This window comes from Rhamphochromis longiceps, linkage group LG16, assembly GCF_057381845.1.
Source record: "Rhamphochromis longiceps isolate RC_006_pf linkage group LG16, R_longiceps_female_GT1.1, whole genome shotgun sequence".
NCBI lineage: Eukaryota > Metazoa > Chordata > Actinopteri > Cichliformes > Cichlidae > Rhamphochromis > Rhamphochromis longiceps.
In genome coordinates this window covers 20,660,954-20,670,891 of record NC_140572.1, presented here as the reverse complement: position 1 = coordinate 20,670,891, position 9,938 = coordinate 20,660,954, and the positions used below count along the sequence as shown (strand labels likewise).

Sequence of the window (9,938 nt, the reverse complement as noted above, 5' to 3'; positions counted from 1 at the left end):
GCAAAGAATGACGGCCCTATGGTGGCCCAGATCTGGTTTACCAGAGGTGGCCCACACATGAGCCAGCACAAGGCCAGTTGCAGACACACTGCTGGCCCTGTGCTGGCCCAGAACAGTTTCAGCTCTGGCCCCAGATGTCAGCCTAATGTGTACCTTAGCCATGTAAGCCATGTAATAACAACATGTGCTGGAACATAATAGTGCAAAAGTAACATGACGAAACTCTGTTCAGACAGTGAATGGACTGATTCTTATACAGCACTTTTTTACTCACCCATATTACTCAAAGTGCTCTATACAACATGTCACATTCACCCAATCAGGCCAAATGTGGCATGCCATCACATAAACAGTGCCATCTTACCATGCCAGAAGTCAGCCAGCAGTGCCGGCTTGACACCAGATCCAGGCAAGACCCGTCTGCTATGTGGGATGACTTGTTCTTTTGGCATTTTAGTTGTGGATTGTGTTTGGACTGTGTCTCTTGCCCTTTCAGTATTGTTTTCTTGTGCTTCTAAGTGTCCCTTTGTTTCTTTTTAGGTTATGTAGTATGGGTTAGAGATATTTTGTATGTTGTTTTTGTTTAATAAATCCGCCTTTTGGATTATTCCCTGATGTGCCTGAGTTCTGTTATTTAGTGTCACTTTGAAAGGACACACATCCAGCATTGACATATAATTGTTCTTTCAATTTTTCATAAAGATTACAGTGAATTGAGATGTAACTTGGCACACAGGACGCCCAGAGGAGGGATGTGTTGAAAGTTGTACCTCAACTACTCAGGATGATTTTTAATGAATTTTTGAAAATTGACATAATTCTATTGTATTGACTGTATTAGATTGAATACAAGTTTCCTGTAATTTCTGAGGAATTTTACAATCAATCTGGATGAACCCTGGCACACAGGTACAGTAGGTGTCCCAGAGGAGGGATGTGTTGAAAGTTGGACATCAACTACTCAGGATGATTTTTAATGAATTTTTGAAAATTGACATAATTCTATTGTATTGACTGTATTGAATTGAATATAAGTTTCCTTTAATTTCTGAGGAATTCTACAGTAAATCTGGATGAAACTTGGCACACAGGTACAGTAGGTGTCCCAGAGGAGGGATGTGTTGAAAGTTGGACATCAACTACTCAGGATGACTTTTAATGAATTTTTGAAATAAACATAATTGTAGTGTTTTGACTGTATTGCACTGAATATGAGTTTACTGTGAATTCTGAGTAATATTACAGTAAATCTGGGTAGAACCTGTCCCAGAAGAGGATTGTGTTGAAAGCTTGGCATCAACTTTTAAGAATGATTTTTAATGAATTTTTGAATATGCAACCAGACTGTCACGATGGCTGTATTGGGCTGTTCCATTGTAATTTGTGCGCGCGCGCGCGTGTGCGCGAGTCTAGGCTTTCAATCAGGATATAAAGCGAAAAGGCGCTACCGTAAAGACTGGTGTAAAAGCGCAAGGAAATCTATGCGGCGGATAGGAGGCGGCTGGCTTGACCGCGGCTCACAAATGACGGCTCACTTTACCGCGGTCAAATAGAGCACATTTCATTCATAATGAGGTAAATCCAAGACCATCATGTATTCATGATTTGAATCCTGGGTTATGTGAAATCCCAGAAATAAAATAATAGACAAAGTGAATCTGTGAACTAAGGTGTAGGTCTGTTAGGTTATGTTGTGGTGATCCTTGGGTTGGGGGATTTGTGTTCATACTGGAGTGCAAAATTAAAACCAATGGAAGATAGACAAGAAAAGTTCAAAGCCATCAGGTGCTCAGTTTAGAAAAAATAGAAAAGAAGAGGAGGAGAAACGAGCAAAAGATACAGGTAAGCAGATGTGTCATTGGATAATGGCAGGTCATCCTGAAACAATCAGAATACTTTAATAATCCCTAAGGAAATAAAATAGAGCACATTTCATTCATAATGTTGTAAATTCATGATTTGAATCCTGGGTTGTGTGAAATCGCAGAAATAAACCCTGGACAACGCAAATCTGTGAACTAAGTTGTATGTTGTGTTGTTCCAAATCTAAGGAGCTTGGAAAGAAAAGCATCTGGACTTCTTTAAATTGCTTGAAGACGTTTCACCTCTCATCCGAGAAGCTTCTTCATTTCTAAGGGTCAAATTGTGGAGAGTCCCAGATTTAACCCAAGTGGGAGTTTCCCCCCAAAGAGAGACAAATGACCCCCTGATGATCCTCTACCTAATCACTAGGCGTGAAAGCGGGTGTGAGTCACAATCCAGAGTTTCAGGTGAGTTCATTGTGAAACCTAGCCCCACCCTATCATGTGATTTCCTGAGGTCAGATGGCTCAGGGTGTGAGTGGGTGCTAAGGCTGCTGGGAAGGGATCTCAAAACTGGATTATGGCAGACAGTCGGTGTCGTAAGCCACCGCCTCTGTTCAAAGATATTTGCTCACAGTGGACATAGATGGCTTCTTTCACTCCTCTTTCAAACCATCTGTCCTCTCTGCCCAAAATGTGAACATTGGCACCCTCTAAAGAGTGTCCTTTATCCTTAAGATGCAGATGGACTGCTGAGTCTTGTCCTGTGGAGGTGGCTCTTCTGTGTTGTGCCATGCGCTTGTGAAGTGGCTGTTTGGTCTCTCCAATGTAGAGGTCTGGACATTCCTCGCTACACTGTACAGCATACACCACATTGTTAAGTCTGTGTTTTGGAGTTTTGTCTTTCGGGTGAACCAGTTTTTGTTTGAGTGTGTTGCTGGGTCTGAAATGCACCGGGATGTCGTGCTTGGAGAAAACTCCCTTGAGTTTTTCTGATACACCGGCTACATAGGGGATGACAATGTTGTTGCTTCTGTCTTTCTTATCCTCCCTAGCTGGTGTCTGATCTTCTGTTCTGTGCCTCTTTGTTGACTTTATAAATGCCCAATAAGGATAACCGCATGTTTTAAGTGCTTCCTTTACATGTGTGTGTTCCTTCTTTTTCCCCTTTAGGCTTAGAGGGAACATGTGTAAGGTCCTAATTATTCCAAGTTTGTGTTCCAGAGGGTGACAGGAGTCAAAGAGGAGGTACTGGCCCATGTGTGTGGGCTTCCAGTAAACTTCACTGTTGAGGTTGCCATTCTCCTCAATGTGCACAGGGCAGTCTAGGAAACGCAAACAGTTATCTTTTGTGTCTTGTTTGTGCCTTCCTGTTCCAACTGTCAGCAGCACAGACACTGTCCAAAAAGGTGGACAGAAACATTTTAAATGATTTAAGAGACATAAAAAAAAACAAAAAAAAAAAAAACACCCGAGGCATTGCCAGCATTTTTCTGTAAATAGCTGTATATAACTTTGTTGCTTGAAAAATATGGACATATTTTTTTCTAATTTACAACTTATGTTTCAGACTATGAAAATGAGTTGTTGAACATGTTTGTGGTTTTCACAGAAAAAAACCCCGACTTTTTTTCTACTTTTTGTGGGGGGGGGTTGTGATTTTAGTTCTAGTGTATTAATATAATGTGGGGTTTTTTTTTATAATGTGTGTTTTGGGGGGTTTTTTGTTGTTTTTTTAAATGTGCAAGCAGACACATGAAGCTGTAAAAATGATACCAACTCAAGGTAAACAGTTTTTAAAGGTGAAATATATAGGTAAAATCAAAAGTTATCAGAAACAGCTTAATATACCGTTTTAACCACATACGGACCCCAGAGGTTTAATAAAGGATTGTTGTGCTCTTTGCGCTCATGTCCACTAGAGGGCAGTATTGATGAGATGAGATTCCATCCTCAAAGCTTTGATTCAGTCTATTCCTCTTTGTAATATCTGCTTCTCTCACATGGCTAACAATATATTTTATTGTTTTATTGACTTTAATACTTAATGCAAAAAATAATGGAAAATTATTGAAAGAGATGGTTATATTATTTCCTACTTGTACTGTTAAATTACCCCAATTCTTTGATCTTTGGGCTGAAGGAAGAACAACACTGATATTATAAATGCTCAATTAACAATCACTTTAATCAATACACTCTTATTATTCCATATAAACACAATGAGCAATACAATCATCCGGATGGGAGATGTGCACAGAATAAATCAGCAATATGAAGGACCATAAAACAGTGTAACTCATTCACAGTAAATCAGCAGTATAATGTAATACAAATCAGTCAAATAAATCTAATAATTTCACCTTCTTCTAACTCAGGAGTATAATGCAACCTAAAACTATAATGCGTTCATAAGCTTAAATCAGAGGTATAATGTGGCCTATAGTCATACGATGATTCAGCAACTCTTTGATTAGAGGTATAATGTAACATAAGACAGTGTAATAATCTCACAGTACCAATTTCATCATCCCCATTCACCCGTCTGTTCGTGACACTTATAAAGTCCTAAACACATTTTGCTTGTTGTTTTTAAATTGGAGTTGGGTGTGAAACAGAAGAAGGCTGTAAGTATGCTTAACTGGTCATGTGAATGCATTTGTGAGGATATCATTTAAAAGGGGTTCTTTGCTAAGTCTTCCATTACTTGTAGACACAACACCGGCTTATCCATGAGTTTGGTGCCTTTTGTTTTATGATTTACAGTTCAGTGGTTAGTAGCTTAGTGTTCTGGGCCAGCTGTGAGAACAGTGAGCTCCTGTGGCATGCTGTGACTGAGTTTTAACTGAGATCTGTGAGTAATGCCTGTTCTTTTGTTTGGGTGATATACTGGCACAGCAGTCTCAGCAGCTTTGTCTTTTCCTGGTCCTACTATTATCTTCCCTCATCCTCCAGATCTTATTCAGGGTGAATAGTTAAAAGAGGACAAGCTATGACCAAACCATTTTCAAAAACATTTATTTCAGAGGTGCTCTACAAAACGTACAACAACCACAAGTCAGAATGCAGAAGCAGCAAAGAGATTAAATCACCCTTTCTCACTCCCGAGGCTTAACATCCCGACGTTTTGTCACGTCCCGCAGCGTTCCTGAGGAACGCGAAAGGTGACCGTCCGCATTCTCGTGGTACGCGCCGGGTCATGGATGGAATCCAGTGGAGTGACAGTCCCGCGGTAATAGACGTTCCAGCCCTAAACCTAACCTTATCCCTAACCATAACCATGTTCCTAACGTTAAACAGCACTTTAATGACGTGAAATAGTGTTTTCCCAAGTGATTTTAAGAAAAAGAGCAAACGTGTAGAAAGAGTCCAAACGGTTCTCATGTTTCCTCATTTTTCCGATGTTGTCCTTTAGGAACGTGTTAATATGTTGACGATTTGTCACCTAGTGTAAAATGTTACACTTTGGGAGTGAGAACGTGTTGAAATCACATTTACAAACGAAATAATGCTGGTACCTTTCTGTAAATAAATGAAACTAAGGGATCCTTTTTTTAAACATGTTGCAGAAAACAGTAAAACAGATTCGATAAAAATCAGTAATGTAACACAATTGTGTTACATTACCACAGCATTTACACATATTCAGGTTTTCAATTATTTTTTTGAAATTTACATTTAATCAACAAACAAACAAACATACAAAAACATATCAGTTCACCTTCATTTCACCTCAGTCCCAAACCCCGCACCCACCCTGGTGATCCATGGTTTTACAGCAATGGCTTTCAGCAGATTATGACCCACAGTTTTTGAACCACTGTTTTAAAGTGCACATGAAACACTACATGCCTAAAGTCTACATCTTACATCATGGAGCCCTGCTCTCAAAAACTGACATAAATTTAACACTGTCTGTCAGTCTGGATTGAAGAAATAAGTGCTTAAAGTTAAAGTTTTTGATTGGCACCAAATTGTGCCAGTACAGAATATCACATCACTGAGTTGTCTGGTTTGTTGCGACAAATAGACTTCCATTAGCTTATGTTAGCGAACTAGTGACAGAACCTGGTGACATAATGATCTGTACTGGGACATGATGTTGCTATACATATTCTTAAACTTTAAGCACCTATTTCTTAAACCAAGCTTCACAGACAGTGCTAAATCTACAGTTGTATGAAAAAGTGTTCACCTGCTTGATTACAAGACTTGATTACAGTTGTTCCTGCTAAGGGTGGCACAAACATTTATTGGTTTAAGTTAATTGCTTAGCTTAATAACAAACACGTTAATTTAGAAACTGCATTTTGTGTGTATTTGTGTCATCTTTGTCCACTGTTTAAATTTGTTTGATGATTTGAAACCTTTGTGAAAAACATACAACAACAACAACAACAACAAAAGAGTTTAGAGGGCAGAGGTGCTCCCAACCAACCTCTTCTCTGAGTCTGGCTCCAGGAGGGGCCCCTCACCCATCACCAATTTGAACTGGGGATCTTACCAGGGGCAAATTGCTCCCAACATCATAGCTCCTAGATTCACTGGGGCACACAAACCACTCCACCACATTAAGGTGCTAATTAATGAGGGGTGAGCTCATTGTGAAACCTGGCCAGGTTTCACAATGAGCTCAACCGAAACCACCAGATGCTTTTCTTTCCAAGCTCCTACGATGACCTGGATGACTGAGAACCTTCACAGACGTCTGGTGTGAATGTTTGTTCTGGGTGTCTGAGTGCTGTATTGAACTGTCTGCGTGAGCTTCTGTGACTTACTGGTAATACATCTGTTGTTATGAATGGTTGATGTGTCAGAACTTGTCCTTGCATTAGATTGTAAACTTAAAACGTAACATTAACATTGTTACCCTTAATGAAGGGACATACTAATATCCAGGTGGGGGAAAAATAAACAAATGAATTTACAGTAACTACATTAATATAGCTTCTGATGAAAGCAGTTCACACTCTTGGTAGAAACACAAGCACAGCTCTCAAGTGCCATTAATGTTGTTACACATCAAAACAAAGGAACAGCCACATCCAAAATGCTGTGGCAGAGTGGGACTCAATTAACAATGTTTTGCTTTTAAAATGCTGTAATTACTGCAAATATAAAGTATAGTGACAGCAAGACAGAAACATTCATATCCATGGATTCAAAAAAAAAAAGACATTCAGGATTATAAAAGTACCGAGTACCTCGACCTGTTCATGCGTTCATCTACAAGCTGACCCTGGAACATGCTGGTGGAGCCTTCAGTCCAGATGGGCAATTATCTGCGCCCACAGCTGTCAGAGGATGCTGAGGCAGAAAATTCAGAATATATAAGAAGTATTCAGCTTCTAATAATGTTGCAAACATCTATTCAACTTAATACAAGCTACAATGCTTCTTTTAACGTCAGCTTAATTGTTGGCTGACTTATTGTGGTGTTAAAAATAATTCAGAATGAATAACTACAAGTTCCAGCAGACAAATGGAGAAACATTGTTGTAAACACATTGAAACAAATTTGCCGTTACTGACTTCGTGCTGTTCTTGCTCTGCTTCATTTGCTGAAAAATTCTTCCAACAAAATGTCACAGTTGCAATCTTCTCCATACTTTTTACCCATTTCATTTACAAAACTGCTTTTTGAGATTTGTGATGGAATTAACCAATTATATTTGTGATTGTTAACCGTTGACTGAGAGTTGTGTAAAAAAGCAAGCCCTAAAAAAGCCTTATATCTGAAGTCCTACATATTATACTACATATTAGGTGTATACAAAGTTATTGTTCTTTGAAAGCGTCCAGATTTATAAAAGCACCATGCTGCTGTCCCAGCGACATTCAGGGAAAGCAAAACGAGAAATAAGTAAATTTAGTTTTTATATTTCACATTCAAAACTTCCTTGTACTGAAAGGTTTTAAGGTACAAAAACAAAGGAGATGAACTTGCTATGACTTTGGAAAAACCTTTCACAGGGTAGGTGTCATGGTCCGGGTGAGTACAGGGTTTTTCCACTCCGCTGGGCTCCACCTTCAGGCAGAGACTCCAATCAGCTTCCACACCTGGTTCCAATCAAGTCACCAGCATATAAGACCAGCATTCACAACAGACCTCTGCCAGACCTTTTGCTAACTCACGTTAGTGCTAGGCTGCCAAGCCCTTGTGAGAGCCCTTAACTCCTGCTTTTCTCCTCACCGTGTTTTCTTTGTCATAGGACCCACCTGGCAGTCGCATTTCCCAAGCTAAACTACCCACATCTCCGCCTGGACGCTGGTTCTGTCATCTGGTTGCTTCCTTTCCATCATTGGACTACACCTGCCTGCCTCCCTGCCAAGTCCCTCACTCCAAATATATTGTGGATCCTCTCTGGACACTCCTCACCCAGAACCCCTTGGACACCCCCTCCTCGCATGACACTTTAACCTACAACGCGTAAGCCCTAACCACCACAGTCTAATCCTTCAGCTGTGATTCACTAGACTGCCACTGACTACTTGTCTCCTCTCATTATAGTGACTGCGTACCTCCATCCAAGCCGCTGCCCCTTTTTCCATTCCCAGGATCCATCCATGAAATCTAGCACCTAGTCATAGCACTCAGAGTTTCATGTTCATAGTTTGGCCTCACAGTTCTCAGTTCATAGCTTCCACAGTTCATAGCTTCCACAGTTCATAGCTTCCACAGTTCATAGCTTCCACAGTTCAGAGCATCCACAGTTTCCTGCTTTGTAAGTTCACTAGGCACTGTAAATAAAGCACTGTGTTCACGCCCGTTTTGCCTCCCTCTTTGTCTGCATTTGAGTCCACACCCACAGCCTGGCCCTCTCGGCCCTAACAGTAGGAGAAGTAATGGATTTCAAACCATTGCTTATTACCTTCATAGGGTGAGTCATTCGTTTTAATTTAAGTCTAGATGTTAACGTTTCTTTTTATTCCCTTTTATAGAAGTCCACAGAAAAAGAAAACAGAATAACTTCACAATGACACATCTACAAAACCTCAAATCCAAAACTCAGTAACAAAACCAGAAAGAGGCATTAAGGGGGAAGCAACAAAAGTGACCGGGTCAGAAAAAGGAGTCAGGGAGGCAAAACAGTTAAATAAAACAGTTTTATTGAAGTTATTCAACTAAAAGAGACGGACAAGCCGTTATCACCATAAAAGAAACACAAACAAAACTCAGGCGTTGGTCAAATAAAGCAAAAAGTCAAAAGGAAAGCACAGCTCACTAACTGAAAACCACAAAACACAGCTCACCAGCTGGAAACACCGCAAAACACTCAGCTCACTAGCTGTACCCACACAAATGGCACTCTGGCCCAAAGCTCACCCTGCTCTGGGCTTAAATACCTTTAATTGCTGATGGGAGTCAGCTGTACAGGAGGGAAAGGTGGCATCTCAGGCAGGAGGTAGTGGGTCACGCCCACACAGGCACCCTCAGGAGAGAGAGGCCCTGCTAGGGGCGTAACAATGGAAAAGTGCCCATGAAGCAAAATAAATGACCTTGATTACAATTTAGGTAAACACTGATTAGGTGATTCTTGTGCATTTGTAATGAACATTTGTCCATTGGTCTATATTTTTTGACTTGTTTGAGCTATCCTGCTAAGTCCTGGTGTACTAAATGGAGAACAGCCTGTGCTTCTATTGATATCTCAAGTGTTTGTGCTGCCTCTTTTAGCCCAAAGAGGAAGGAAACCACAAAACTAGTTCAATGAGAAGATGCCTTTTTCCTTGTTGCATATACAGTGGGGCAAAAAAGTATTTAGTCAGCCACCGATTGTGCAAGTTCCCCCACTTAAAATGATGAAAGAGGTCAGTAATTTGCACCAGAGGTACACTTCAACTGTGAGAGACAGAATGTGAAAAAAAAAAAATCCATGAATCCACATGGTAGGATTTGTAAAGAATTTATTCGTAAATCAGGGTGGAAAATAAGTATTTGGTCAATAACAAAAATACAACTCAATACTTTGTAACATAACCTTTGTTGGCAATAACAGAGGTCAAACGTTTACTATAGGTCTTTACCAGGTTTGCACACACAGTAGCTGGTATTTTGGCCCATTCCTCCATGCAGATCTTCTCGAGAGCAGTGATGTTTTGGGGCTGTCGCCGAGCAACACGGACTTTCAACTC

At 40.3% G+C, this 9,938-nt stretch overlaps 1 pseudogene; it reads right to left on the bottom strand.

Annotated features, from left to right (window-relative positions):
• Window positions 1-2,217: 2,217 nt before the first annotated feature.
• On the bottom strand, window positions 2,218-8,367 carry LOC146651021 (uncharacterized; annotated as a pseudogene).
• Window positions 8,368-9,938: the final 1,571 nt, after the last annotated feature.